At 42.3% G+C, this 14,593-nt stretch overlaps 1 protein-coding gene, 1 long non-coding RNA gene and 1 pseudogene across 6 annotated transcripts in view; 2 read left to right on the top strand and 1 right to left on the bottom strand.

Moving 5' to 3' along the window:
- Window positions 1-3,060, bottom strand: part of LOC309621409 (uncharacterized protein C2orf78 pseudogene) — a 33,559-nt pseudogene extending 30,499 nt beyond the window's left edge. The window contains exon 1 of the transcript in view: window positions 2,920-3,060. The product of the transcript in view is annotated as an uncharacterized protein C2orf78 pseudogene (transcript). The remainder of the gene's footprint in view (window positions 1-2,919) is intronic.
- Window positions 1-5,875, top strand: part of LOC309621411 (uncharacterized protein) — a 402,030-nt gene extending 396,155 nt beyond the window's left edge. Inside the window, exons 11-12 of one of the 4 annotated variants that reach the window (XR_014239992.1) lie at window positions 744-1,085; window positions 5,585-5,875. The gene's annotated coding sequence lies outside the window, so the exon portion shown is untranslated. Of the gene's footprint in view, window positions 1-198; window positions 220-743; window positions 1,086-5,584 lie in introns of those variants that run through there. The other 3 variants (XR_014239993.1, XR_014239994.1, XR_014239995.1) reach the window with 3 other exon arrangements.
- Window positions 5,876-5,910: 35 nt separating this feature from the next.
- Window positions 5,911-14,227, top strand: LOC309621410. The gene is made up of 2 exons (XR_014239991.1): window positions 5,911-5,962; window positions 6,673-14,227. It is a non-coding gene; the product is annotated as an uncharacterized lncRNA (long non-coding RNA).
- Window positions 14,228-14,593: the final 366 nt, after the last annotated feature.

The following is a 14,593-nucleotide window of genomic DNA, read 5'->3' as shown; positions in this document are numbered from 1 at the left end:
TTAGACATTCTGGTTTATAATTTAATATATGGAGGACATCTTCGTCTGACAATATTTGGAGACCTCATTCTTATTTATTTATTATTCTTTTTTTTCCTCCAAATTTGCTTTATGTAGTTGGATATAAATAAATGAGCACAAACTTAAGCAAGATACATGTAACAATTTAATAGAACCTGATACTCTTAATTCTTTCAGTGTTTCTCCAACTCATCATGGGGCTCGTAAGAAAAGTAACCAACATGGATACTACTACAGTTGAATGTCAAATCTTTAAGTGCTTAGGACATACTAAATCCTTGTATAATGCACTTATGAGGAACCCTTCAAGAGACTTGTGTTTTGTATGTAGCAAAAAGTGTTAAGAGTCAAATATTCAACTCAGTATAAAATAATAAGAAACACTTCTGATTTGTTAGGTTGAGATTGCTTCTCCTTTTACTAATGAATGATTGTTTTAGCTGTAATATCACTGAGCTGAACAAATATGTCACCTTGGAGTACATAAGGAAAAATAAACACATGCTAAATGGGTAAAACATTACAACTACATCTTTACTAGACCATCTCTACTAACGCTTCAGAAACTTAGAGATTTAGAGTGTTCTTACGTTAATTGCAAGAAAAATAGAAAGAGAGAAATTCCTTCTTTTTTGAGATCACAGCTGTGAAGTCGTGATTATACAAATTCTTCATTTGTGTGCAAAACATGAAACACATTTCTCTTAATTCTCCCTGCTTAGAATTGTCAGTCAACTAGCAGGACTTTCCTTCCAAGAAACAAGAGACTGAGATGTGTTTTATATAACTTCAATAACCTCAGCACTACAGTAAGAAGACATGCAGTATCCTTTTGCTGTGCTTCAAGACAACAGGGAAGGAGGTCACAGGAAAGAAGAAATCAAAATGGTTACAACTGAGAAACTTTTCTCAGTGTAACCATGGTGCCACTTTCATTTTTACATAAGCATGGTGGCATAATTCAAGCTCAATACATCAGAATTCTTAATATTTAAAATTTACCTTGACTTTTAATTATCACCATGTTAACAACCAAAATAATTTGACGAAACTCATAAGAAAGGGTAATGTTAATAAACCCCACTTTACTAGAGTTAGTTTCTGGACACATTAGCTCATTTTTTTTATAGAAGAGGGACAGTGAATCTCAGTTGGCTTACAAGCTAGGAGATCACTTTGAATTCTGCATTTCTTAACTGCAAACAGATATAGCACTTGTAACAGGTTATAACTGGTTTTCAGCTGGTTTTCAAGCACAGAGCCAGCCCCAACAGTAATAGTACACTATTGAAAAAGACCTAAGGCAATGAATTCCATTTCCAGTGGAAAGAAAGAATCGTATGGTCTTGGACAAACAATTCTGATGGTTTACTTAACAGTCACTTAGTAGTTCTTCCTTGCTCATAGAGCTTTATGACTTTTTTGAGGAGTGAAGCATTCAGCTTGAGTGGATAAATCCTTGTTAGGCTAAGACAATCATTATCATATCCCTCTTTGCCATGAATTGTCTTACGAATGGTCATATCAGTCTGTTTTGGCAAATGAGTAATTAAGGGAAGGCTGTTATTGTGCTTATGAGAATGATATTTTTCTCTGAGAAAAGATAAATAGGCATTAGGAAAATGACCATTTGGGCTCTTTTTCTGCTTCCTCCTTGTTTTGTGAGAATATGATATTTGGTTTTACAGCAGCCATCTTGTGACCCTGAGATGATCATATGCCAATAATGACAAATGGTAGATTAGAAAGAACCAGCAAAGACAGAAAACAGCAACATCAATAGTAACAACAATCACAGCAAAAGAACAATGGGACCTTAACTTGTGGAGTTCCTATAAAGTAAAAAATATAAGTGCTCTATGTTTATTCTAAAACAAAAAAAGAACTATGCAAACCAGCTTAAAACTCCTTTTTTTGTGCCAGTGTTCTAAAATGTGGCTTTTCATAAAACCTTGACCCAAATGCCAGCAACTTCAGAAAAGAATTTGGGTAGGGGGAAGAAGAAAGTTATCTCACTTAGGAAAAACAACCACTATCTTTATCCTAATCTTTGGCACACAGTTGAAACATATATAGCTGCTGTAACACTTTACACAATTCCTATGTACTGGAGGAATAACAAGATCTAAATAACAATTATATTTTTCAACACTGGGTGAAGGCTTTACATAAAAATACCATCCTCCTTTTTCCCCCTAAATTTCTAAAATATCACGTGCTTTTCCCCAACATCTGCAGCCGTTCAGGAATTTTTAGGAAACTTTCATGCATGATCTTAATTCCTAATCCCTGGCTCTTTGGGCTCAACCACAAAAGATCAAAACCACCAAAAATGATGGTTCACTTGAAGTCAGGTGAGAGACACTGGCTCAGTTAGTCTCGTAGGACAAAAGCAGTGCTGCATCAACTGTCTCCATGCAGGAGGGGCACGTGAAGGATCTCATCAGCCAGTCATCTGTACAGCCCAGGTGATCTGCATACACAGCAGAAATCAAATTGGGTTCTCATAAACAAAGTGCATCATACAGATCACACACTCCCCGATCTTTTTTTTAAATATTTGTTTTATTTTATTTATTCATTTATTTGGTTGCGCCGGGTCTTAATTGCAGTCGGTGGGCTCCTTAGTTGTGGCATGCAAACTCTTAGTTGCGGCATGCATGTGGGATCTAGTTCCCTGACCGGGGAACGAACCCGGGCCCCCTGCGTTGGGAGTGTGGAGTCTTTAGCCGCTGCACCACCAGGGAAGTCCCCCGGATCCTTTTTTCTGATCCATTTCTTCCAGGGTCATAAACTCCTTCAGGCTGATGCTGTATGAGGCCTATTCTTTGAGCTATCCTAATTTGCTCCTCTCAGCTGAGGTGCTAGGCGAGTCTGACTAGGTGTTGGATGAGAGACCAAAACTGGAACTTGATCCAGATATGGCAGCAGCAGCTCCTGATCCAGCTCCGTCCCCTTGCCAAAGCTAGCCCAGTCGGATTGAGACTTGTGAGGCAGGGAGATGTCATCCGAAGTGGGGGACTTAAGGCAGTTCCCCATCTTCCGGGGCTTGAGTGTGTGATCTGTGTGCTGTTTTGACAGTCTCCCAACCTCATTCTTTTTTTTTTTTTTTTTTTTTTTTAATTAGTTTATTTATTTATTTATTTTTGAATTTAAAAAATTTATTTATTTTTTATACAGCAGGTTCTTATTAGTTATCTATTTTATACATATTAGTGTATATATGTCAATCCCAATCTCCCAATTCATCTCACCACCACCGACCCCCGCCCTGCCCCGCTTTCCCCCCTTGATGTCCATACGTTTGTTCTCTACATCTGTGTCTCTATTTCTGCCTTGCAAACCGGTTCTTCTGTACCACTTTTCTAGATTCCACATATATGCATTAATATATAATATTTGTTTTTCTCTTTCTGACTGACTTCACTCTGTATGACAGTCTCGAGGTCCATCCACGTCTCTACAAATGACCCAAGTTCGTTCTTTTTTATCGCTGAGTAATATTCCATTGTATATGCGTACCACATCTTCTTTGTCCGTGCACCTGTCGATGGGCGTTTAGGTTGCTTCCGTGACCTAGCTATTGTGAATAGTGCTGCAGTGAACATTGGGGTGCATATGTCTTTTTGAATTATGGTTTTCTCTGGGTATATGCCCAGTAGTGGGATTACTGGGTCATATGGTAATTCTATTTTTAGTTTTTAAGGAACCTGCATACTGTTCTCCATAGTGGCTGTATCAGTTTACATTCCCACCAGCAGTGCAAGAGGGTTCCCTTTCCTCACATCCTCTCCAGCATTTGCTGTTTGTAGATTTTCTGATGATGCCCATTCTAAGCGGTGTGAGGTGATACCTCATTGTAGTTTTGATTTGCATTTCTTTAATAATTAGTGATGTTGAGCAGCTTTTCGTGTGCTTCTTGGCCATCTGTATGTCTTCTTTGGAGAAATGTCTATTTAGGTCTTCAGCCCATTTTTTGATTGGGTTGTTTGTGTTTTTAATAGTGAGCTGCATGACCTATTGATATATTTTGGAGATTAATCCTTTGTTGATCGGTTTATTTTTTTTTTTAAGGCTGCATTGTTCCTTTGCTTACTGATGAACATGTACAAGTCAGAAGTTTTTGATATTATAAAACATCAAAGTAATGAACATTCCTGTGTGAACATCTTTGAATATATATGCTTTGTCTCAGTTAACTTCACTCAGAATGGGACTTCTGCATCAAGGAGTTTATGCCCTTATGCTTTTTGTGGGTGTTGCTACACTGTACCAATGTATGGTTGTTCATGCAGGAAATACGTATTGAGCATCTGTTATGTTTAAGCACTGTGCTGGGTGCTAGCAAAAAGACTTGAGAAATTTTGTGAGTGAGGAGACTTGACCTGCCTGCCCTTTGTGAATTCTAGCAGTCCAGAGAGGGAATAGCTATTCAAGAATCACACTCTGCATGTAGAATTACAACTCTGACAGGTGCCAAGGAGAGGGACATGGTACCATGAGAGCATATTTTAGGGAGGATTTGATCTCATCATGGAGATTAGAGAAGGTTTAGGGATGTTTCAGCTGATATCTGAAGGATGAGTAGGTATTAACCAGATAGGGACGTTGGGGAGAGATTTCTGAGCATAAGGAATAGCAAAAGACCCTCTAAGAGGAAAGCATATGCTGTGTTGGAGGAACTGGCCAGGAAGGTGGGGCCGTTGGGGGAGCATGTCATTATAATGGAGCTGCAAGTGTGGGTAGGAGCTCGATCGTGCAGGCTTATGTTTAAGGTTTCAGACTTGAAGAGTAATAGAAAACCATTGAACTATTTTTGTTGAAGGTGAGTGTGTGGAACATACCCAATTGCATTTTCAACCTATCGTTTTGCTACCGAGTGGAGAATACACTGCAGGGAGAAAGAGTGGAAGCGAGGAAGCAAGTTAGGAGACTTGTGTAGAAATTGGGCATAATGGTGGCTTGGACCAGGGTATGGTGGTCATTTTGGTGGAAAGATGTGGACAGATTCTAGAGGTATGTAGGCAGTATCATTGTCAGCACTGGTGGTGGGTTGAGGATGAGGGTGAGGGAGAAATAGCTGTCAGTGATGGTGATTCCTAAGTTTCTGGCTCCTGTGGTTGATTAGATAGGGTTTTTTAGATATGATGTTAATATTTGTCCTAATTTGTCTTTTGTTATTTGTTGGTTCTTGATGAATACTCTTGTCATATTAAGTCTCCTGTTTTTAGTGTACAAAGCATTTTGACCGAAACTGACCGTTGTATGTTATCAGATAACTTTTTAACATCTGCCAGTTTGGTCCTGTATTTTATTCTCTTTCATTTATTGATTAAATTGTTGTATTAATGTAAATAACTATATTAATAGATTTTCTAAAGTTGCGTTATCCTTGCATCCTTGGTCCTTGGAATAAAGCCTGTTTTTTTTTTTTTTTTTTTTTTTTTTTTGGCTGTGTTGGGTCTTTGTTTCTATGCGAGCGCTTTCCCTAGTTGCGGCAAGCGGGGGCCACTGTTCATCGCGGTGGGCGGGCCTCTCACTATCGCGGCCTCTCTTGTTGCAGAGCACGGGCTCCAGACGCGCAGGCTCAGTAGTTGTGGCTCACGGACCCAGTCGCTCCGGGGCATGTGCGATCTTCCCAGACCAGAGCTCGAATCCGTGTCCCGTGCATTGGCAGGCAGATTCTCAACACTGCGCCACCAGGGAAACTCCGGAATAAAGCCTTTTTGTAGTCATGGTATATATCATGCTTTAATAATTATTGATTAGATATGCTGATATTTTCTTAGGATTTTTCTATCTGTATTTGTAAAGCACAATTGGACCTTTTTTTGCAAAAACTTGATTTTCTTTCCTTTTTATTTACAAATGACTCGAATTTTGTTGTTTTGTAGATACTTGATTGATGTAGAAGGCATGTGGCCAGATGATGCAATTGAATGTAAGTATAAGGGTTGTCACTACTTTTCCCTTGTTATAAAATTTGAAGGGAGAAATGTAAGGGAATTTCTCAAATTTTGGAAAAATAGAAAAGTCTGTAATTCATTTGTTCTGACATACGATAACCTTTTACCAAAAGTTTATAAAGGGATGTATCTGGAAATAGCAAGATATAATAGCCTGAATAATTAGTCAGTGGATTTCAGCATTTTTTTTTTCTTTTTAAAATTTATTTAATTAATTAATTTACTTTTGATATTATATCCACTGCCCCACCAAGGAAGTCCCTTTTTCTTCCTTCCTTCTTTCCTTCCTCCCTTCCTTCCTTCCTTCCTTTAAAGCTCCAAGTCATTTAAAATACATGACTTCTTACTAAAAATCTCCAGTTCATAGAACCAAGGGGTTTATAACTTCTCCTTTAAAAGTGATATTCCTGGGACTTCCCTGGTGGTCCCGTGGTGAAGACTCTGCGCTTCCAATGCAGCAGGCGTGGGTTCAACCCCTGGTTGGGGAGCTAAGATCCCACATGCTGCGCAGCCAAAGAACTTTTTTTCAAAAGTTATATTCCTGTATTATTGACTTTAGTGGTTTAGATTTTTTTTTTAATGTTTAGAAGATTTCAGTTTCTTTACCAGGAACAAACAAAACGTAATGTAAAACTAGTTTTGCAGAAACGATTTCCATCATTCTCTTCTTCCCTTTCTCCTGCAGACTGGTGTTTTATCTTTACAAGTTCTCCGTCATTCCATAAGAAAGCTGCTCGTCTTCTGGTTTCATAAGAGATGGTGAACAGTGGTAAAATATCCAGTTGACCGAAATTTCTAGAGTACACTTCAGGGAGCGAATGATGGGGTGGAATGTTGGGGCAGAGTGAGAGATACAGATTCTGGTGAGACTGAGAGTCATGCACAAAAATTACTGGGCTGTGGTGAAGGGAGAACAAAACTAAATCAGGTTCCTGCTGGTGGACAGGAAGCCAAGATGAAGAAGAATGGTGCGTAGCTAGGCAGTGTAATTAGGCCCCTAAGTGCTGTGTCTCCTGATAGTAATTATGAACAGAAACCAAATAATAGTTACTAATAACATGGAGGTGACCAATCCTTGAGAGCTGAGGCAGAGAGAAGGAAAGATGGCATTATGCCTTGTCTCTGGTGCCTTGAGTTTCCCAGGCTGGTTTGTGACCAATCTTGGGTGAAATCATAACTAAGTCATTTCTGCTAAGGTGATCAGCTTTCGTGGGGTCCTTTCTCTGCACTCTGTCCAATGGTAAAGCCCACTGGTTTATGCCTCCTGGAAAACAGTTATTCCAAAGCAGTATAAGTGAAGCATTGATGAAACAGCCATGAAGAACATGTTTCCACATGGCCTCGCACCACCTTTTCAAAGTGCTGTAAAACTTTTTTCATCCAAAAATCAGTAACAGAAAAGGATTGGGATCAAATCCCGTACAGAGGTAGTGTAAGAAAAAAGAGAATAAGGAGCAGAATAGCATGTCTTCAGACAATAAAATCAAGTTGGAAAAGACAGGTCCACAAAACAGATCAAAACTGTAACCTATTATTTCAAAGTGGGCTAAAAGATGTTAGGAAAAACAATGCGAAAGATGAAAGAACATGGATCGAGGAGGGAATGGGAAGTTATTGTTTAGTGGCTATAGAGTCTCTGTTTGGGATGGTGGAAAAGTTCTGGAAATGGTAAATGCTGATAAATGCCACCTATGGGTGTTTGGTTTTAGTTGATCTTCTTCCATGAAAGGGTTTGGAGAGATTCAGAAGCTATGCTGCTGCCTCCATCTTTCTGATGTCCTGCTCAATCTTTTGACATAATTATTTTGAATTTGCACAGTGGTGATGGTTGCACAGCATTGTGAATGTATTTAATGTCACTGAATTGTATACTTGAAAATGGTTGAAATAATAAATTTTGTTTTATGTATATTTTACCATAATAAAAAAAAGATGAAAGAACAGCATAAACCAGAATTAGGTAAGATGATAGAACTCAAGACAGAATTCAAAATAAAAGAAAAAAGTTTCAGAAATGAGGACTAAATTTAAAATAATACAAGAGTGGGGACTTCCCTGGTTGTCCAGTGGTTAAGAATCCACCTTGCAGTGCAGGGGATGCAGGTTCGGTCCCTGGTTGGGGAACTGAGATCCCACATGCTGCAGGGCAACTAAGCCCGCACGCCGCAACTACTGAGCCCACGTGCTCTGGAGCCCACGCGCCACAACTGGAGAGCCCACGAGCCGCAAGGAAGAGCCCACGCACTGCAACAAAGAGCCCACGTGCTGCAACTAATACCCGACACCTCCAAAAATAAATAAGTTAATTAATTAAATAAATTAAATAAAATAATACGAGTGAATGAACATAATGGATAATGCCTTAAGAGAAACAAACAAGAAGAGGAAAAAATTTTTTTAAATCAAAAAGAAGATAAAAAGAATTTTAGAGAAATGGCAAACATAACAGATAGGCAAGAAAGAGTCAGGACAGCTCTGAAAAGAGAAATATAAATACGTATAAGGGGCTTTCCTGGTGGTGCAGTGGTTAAAAATCCTCCTGCCAATGCAGGGGATATGGGTTCGATCCCTGGCCCAGGAAGATCCCACATGCCATGGAGAAGCTAAGCCCGTGAGACACAACTACTGAGCCTGTGTGCCACAACTACTGAAGCCCACGCGCCTAGAGCCCGTGCTCGGCAACACGAGGAGCCACCGCAATGAGAAGCCCGCTTGCCGCAACTAGAGAAAGCCTGCGCACAGCAACAAAGACCCAAAGCAGCCAAAAATAAATAAATAAATACATTAAAATATATATATACGTATAAGAATCTGTTATACCATAAAAGTGACATTTCAAATCAGTGGGACAGATTAGTCAATAAGTTGTGATACATAAATGTTGGGGTATAAATATTTCTCTGGAAGGATCCACAGCACGGCCAAAGCAGATGTCTCTGAGGAGGGAAATGTGTGGCTGGGGAACGTGGGGAAAAGGGTCACTTTTCATTGAATACCCTTGTGTACCTTTTCTAGTGTTCTGTCATGTGAATCTATTACCTCTGAAGTTTGCCTGAGTTCAAACCCCAGTTCCCCCAATTGCTAGCTCTTAATCTAGGGCAAACTCTTCACACTCTCCAAGCCTCTTAATCTGTGAAGTAAGGTCAGTAACTCAGCCTGGTGCTGCCTGGCACAGAATAAACTCTCAAAAAATGGACATTATTAGTGAAAAAAACCCAAATGCCCATCAGTGGATGAATGGATTTTTTTAAATGTGGTGGATATGTGAAATATTATACAGCCATAAAAAGGAATGAAGTACTAACACATGCTACAACATGGACGAACTTGAAAACATTATGCTAAGTGAAAGAAGCCAGAGACAGCGGTCACATTTGTATTATTTCATGAAATGTCCAGAAAAGGCAAAACCATAGCAACAGAAAGCAAATTAATGGTTGCCAGGGCTGAAGGAAGAGGGGATGAAGAGTGCCTGCTGATGCTTAAGGGGGCTTCTTTTTGGGGTGATGAAAACGTGATGGGTTAGATGCCGGTGATGGTTGCATAGGCTTGTGGATGTACTAAATGACACTGAATTTGCAGTTTCAGAAGGTGAATTTTATGGCATGTGAATGACATCTCAAAAAAATAATTTTGAAAATGAAAATTGCCCATTTTCCCATAGTCACTATCCACTGTCTCCATCTCTCCCTTCTCCCCACTGCATTCCTTTTCACGCCCAGCCCTGCCGCTCTCTCCCATCGTCACTCCCTCGAGCTGCCCCACGAGGCCTCCCAGGGAGCCTCTGAACCCCTGGGCGCCTGCGTCCTGTGGCTGTTGGAGCTGCTGCCCAGTGCGCGTGCCCCCACCACTCTCACCCGTGAGAGTGGACGCTTCCGTCGGATTTTTTCTCATGCGTTTCAGTAGATGGTGATGTTTACAAAAGGCGGCACGTGCCCTGCTCAATGGAGGAAGCCCCTCAAGTTAATATTTAGGCGCGTGCAGAAGTTTGATCTCGTCCACCAGTAACCTCAGGATGCTGTGCTCTGAAAGCCAGGTTGGCCGCCTACGGGCATCTGCAAATACAGAGGACTTCAGAGGCATTTGGGCCTCAAATTGAGTCCTTGTACCTCCACATGGGATGTGACCTCAGCCCTTTGCTGCACCTCTGTAAGTGAAGTGGCACAGGAATACCGGCCTTGCCTGTCTTTGCCAAGGTTAACTGAAGAGCGCATTCGCTCCCCTCGTGCTTAGGTGTTGAGTACATCGTGATTTACATACCAGGCCCTATTCGTGGGCCTCCTGATGCAGCAGTTCCCTTGGCTCTGCCCCTGTCGTCAGCTGCCCCTAGGATAACTCTGAGCCCTAGCCACTTCTCTGGTAGATTTCCCTATTCCCCCACTATAGTCACACCTGAATAAGGCAACTCAGACCTTTCAGAGATGTGTCCTGAACCTCTTGTTTTCTGAAATACCTATCTGGTGGTTGTGAGACTTAAGGCCAGCGTCCCCGAGAGACTTTTTCTATTTCTCCTAGTAAACCTAGACTCATCTTCTGTCACCTTCAACTCTACTCCAATTGTGTTCTTTCAACCCAGACCTCTGACCCTGCTTTTTACTTCTGCCATTTCATCCTCGCTCCTGCTTCCTTTCCTAAATCCATACGTCTCTTTTGGCCTTCCTAGCCCTGGGCCAAGTTCCTTCCTCTTTGCTCAGTTTTTACCCCTTTCCTTCATTCTCCCATCCAACTTTCAGTCCTTCCTTTCTCACGCCCCAGTTAGCAGCATCTCAAAATTCTTAAGGTTTATTACTCATCTATTAATTGTATTCCATTTACTTATTCAGTTCTATACCTATCTTACCTATGTATGGAAGAACAGCTGGTAGCCAAGGTGGCACCAAGAATCCTAGCAGCTCTCACTTGACGTATCCGTAGTAGACAGCAATTTCCATTTCTTTTTCCCTCTCAGTGAAAAATTGCAGCTTCCCCGAAGAGGTGTATCTGGCAGCATTCTCACGTTGTTGAGCCCGCCTCTTCATGGCCTCTCGCTCTGGCCTCTGCTCTTGTTCGATGGGCTTTGACATGACTGGCTCAGGCACGTTGGGTTCCCTCCATGGAACTCGTTGCTTGCTGAAGTCTTGGCATAGAAGTTGGGTTTGGAGCTTGGATGGGGACTGGCGCTTAGTCACAGCAGGGGGAACAGGCTTCCCGCTGGAGAGAAGCGCCAGATGAAGTTTTGTAGGGTGCAGGCCTAAGAGCAGCAGACTGAGGGGACACGAGGCTGGGTATGGTTGGTCCAAGCCGGTTGGGTTGGGTTGGTCACAGTTGGCTGAGCTGGTTTGGCGGGACCTGGCAGAGAGGCAGGAACTGGCTGGGATGAATTGACTGCAGCAGGTTGAGCTGAGTCAGTAGAACCAGGCTGGGCACGGTAAGCCCCAGCAGGCCGATGTGAGGCCAGAGACTGTGGCCTCCGAGGAGCGGGTCGAGCTTGAGGCTTGTCCCAGGCAGAAAAAGGCAGAGGTATCAACTTGACCTTCCCAGGAGGAGGCCGCTCATACTGGGATGAGGATAGACACTCTGTTTCAGCACTGCTGACTGGTTTCTGGGCTTCGACTTGAGTTTTCTCAGCACTCTTACCCTCATGTGGGGTATGCCGCCATGGCTGGATGGCTGGGGGTCTTTGGGGTTGCTTGAATTTCCCAAGAGCCGACAGGAAGAGAGCCCAGTTTTCTTATCATCCTTCTTCCCCAGCGCATGAAGAACCTTCACAGACTCCAGCATGCGCATGCCTAGGGAGGTTCGAGGCTTTTTAAAGCTCAGTTTGGTGTTTTTTTCGCTTCGTCTCGGGAATTGTTGGCTTCTCTTCTGCCTTGACTTTGTTCCCTGACTGCTTGTTCTCTTCAGCCTTGTTTCTTCCTCTGGTCCTTTTGGTCTTTTCCTGCCCGTGGCTCTTAGTTTTGCTGATCTTTCTGGATGCAGCTTTCTGAGGTTTGCCTTGAGAGTGCTTGGCCGTGTTCACAGGAGCCCTGTCACTGACTGCAGCGTGGCATGTAACCACTTCTCCCCCTAACAGGCACTCTGGATTCTTTGGCTGGATTTTGGCCTTGGGAGCGCCACTGATAGGCTCAGAGGCTTTCTGTTTGTTCTTCCTGGGTTGATCAGAGGGAACCTTTATGACACTTGGCTTTTCCTGCACCTGATTCACCTTAAAGGCTCTGGCATCTTTGGCTTTGATCCCGTTGGGACCTTGGGATTGATCAAGATCTTTCAAAGAACTAAAGAGCTGGGGAAGGTGAATATCCTCCGCCAGTGTAGTAATGTCTGCAAGACCACTGCTGGATTCGATCCCATTTTCGAGTGTCCCTAGGTCCTCACGACTCAGGCTGTTCTTTCCCAGATCAGCATTTTCAGAACCAGGCTGCTCCTCTTGGCTGAGGGGATCGGTGCAGGCCAGCGGCTGGTGAATATCAGGGATTCCTAAAGGGAGTAGTGGAGGATCTTGGTTTTCTTTTGGGATGTGTTAGGCATCCAGAATCTTTGAAAGCTTGGTTTTAATATCATCCACGTGCTTACTCTCTATTTGTCCCTGGCTTGGAGCTGGAGGCAGGGCCAGGAGACGCCTGGCACTCTGGACTGGAGCTGTCACTGAAATGTCCCCAAGTTCAGATGCTGGGTTACTCTCAAATATGTGACTGTTTCTGCTACTGCAGGACTTGGGGAGTTCTTGAGTTTGTGTCACACAAAATGTCTGGCTTGGAGGTTGCAATCCCAGGGAATTTTTCATCACCAGGGATGTCTCCGTCACTACAAAGGAATCAAGGTAAAAGTCCAGTCCCTGGTAAGTGAGATGCTCCCGCTAAACTCCAACACAGCAATCATGTACCGTTCAAGGTACATGATTGCTGTGTTGGTGTTTAGGGGCAGGATGGGCGAGGCATTTCTAGTAACTCTTCTTAAGGATCATGGACAATGCCCTGTGCTACGAGATAAGCGGTGACTGTTGTAGTTCTTACTGGTGATCATTTCATGTCACTGATTCTTGGCTTTCTTTGTATTTCATAGGATTGTTATAAGTCCAATACAAAATGAGTCTTATTTTTAAAAAACTAAAGTGTTTTACAAAGCCTAGCATTCTCATGTAGAGTCTTTCCAATTCTCCCCACTTTCCTGAGAGGCTAAGAACACTTCACACCATGAACTAGGAGAGGGGGTAGAGCCCTTTCTGATGAAATACATCAACAAAGACAGAGTCTTAGCCTGCTTGCTCTCTGGACAGGATCTCGGACCACAAGGTCTTCAATCCTGGTATAAATGAAGGAAGTGAGGACAGTTCAACTGGCACTCTCATAACAAGAGTTCTGAAACACCTTCCAAAGAGACTGTAGCAGTAGATCAGGGAAGGGAATGCTACAGTGTGGTAGTACAGGGGGAATGATCGGCTACAGCAGTGAAAAATGTGGTACCTATTGGTGTGCTCTCGGGGTTCTTGTACATGTAGCATAGATGACCTTTACAGTGTCCCTCCCACCTTCCCACCTGCATTAGGTGTTCTGTTTTTTTTTTTTAATTTGTTTATTTATTTTTTGAACTTATTTATTTTATGTATTAATTTTTTTGGCTGCACTGGGTCTTCATTGCTGTGCACGGGCTTTCTCTAGTTGCGGCTAGCGGGGGCTACTCTTGGTTGCGGTGTGCGGGTTTCTCATCGCAGTGGCTTCTCTTGTTGCGGAGTATGGGCTCTAGGCGCATGGGCTTCAGTAGTTGTGGCTCCCGGGCTCTAGAATGCAGGCTCAGTAGCTGTGGCACATGCGCTTAGTCGCTCCACTGCATCTGGGATCTTCCCTGACCAGGCCTCGAACCCGTGTCCCCTGCCTTGGCAGGCGGATTCTTAACCACGGCGCCACCAGGGAAGCCCTAGGTGTTCTCATATAGAGTCTAAAAACAGAGAGCACTGAGCGAAGGTAGTGCTTATTAAAGGCTCAGGATCTAAATTCTACCTGTCTGTACACCACTTCCCAGCTGTAGATTTGACCCCATTTTTGAATGCTGACCTCATTCTTCAACTTTCTTGCTGTTTGTGGGGCTTGCACTTTGGCATTTTCTTAAAAGCTAAACATAAACTTACCATATGACCCAGCAATTCCAGTCCTGCGTATATATGCAAAAGAAATGAAAACCTATGTCCACAGAAAAACTTTTACAAAAATGTTCATAGCAGCATGATTCACGTTATCCGGAAAAAAAAAAAAAAAATGAAACAATCCAAATGTCCAACAACTGGCAACTGGATAAACAAAATGTGGTAGAGCCATACAATGGAATACTAACCAGCAATAAAAAGGAGTACTGGTACACACTATAACAAGGATGAATCTTGAAAACATCATGCTAAGAAGCTAGATGCAAAGACTAGATATTATATAATTCTATTTACATGAAATGTGCAGAAAAGGAAAAAGGCAGATTGGAGGTTGTCTGGGGCTGGGAATGTGGATTGATTGCAAACAGGTATAAGGGACTTTTCTGGGTAACAGAAGTGTTCTAAAACTGGATTGTGGTGATGATTGCACAGCTCTGTAAATTTACTAAAAATAATTGAATTGTATACTTAAAATGGATGTATTTTA

Source organism: Balaenoptera borealis (assembly GCF_965194805.1).
Source record: "Balaenoptera borealis genome assembly, contig: HAP1_SCAFFOLD_419, whole genome shotgun sequence".
NCBI lineage: Eukaryota > Metazoa > Chordata > Mammalia > Artiodactyla > Balaenopteridae > Balaenoptera > Balaenoptera borealis.
The sequence above is the reverse complement of the archived record's forward strand: the minus strand, read 5'-3'. Positions and strand labels throughout refer to the sequence as shown.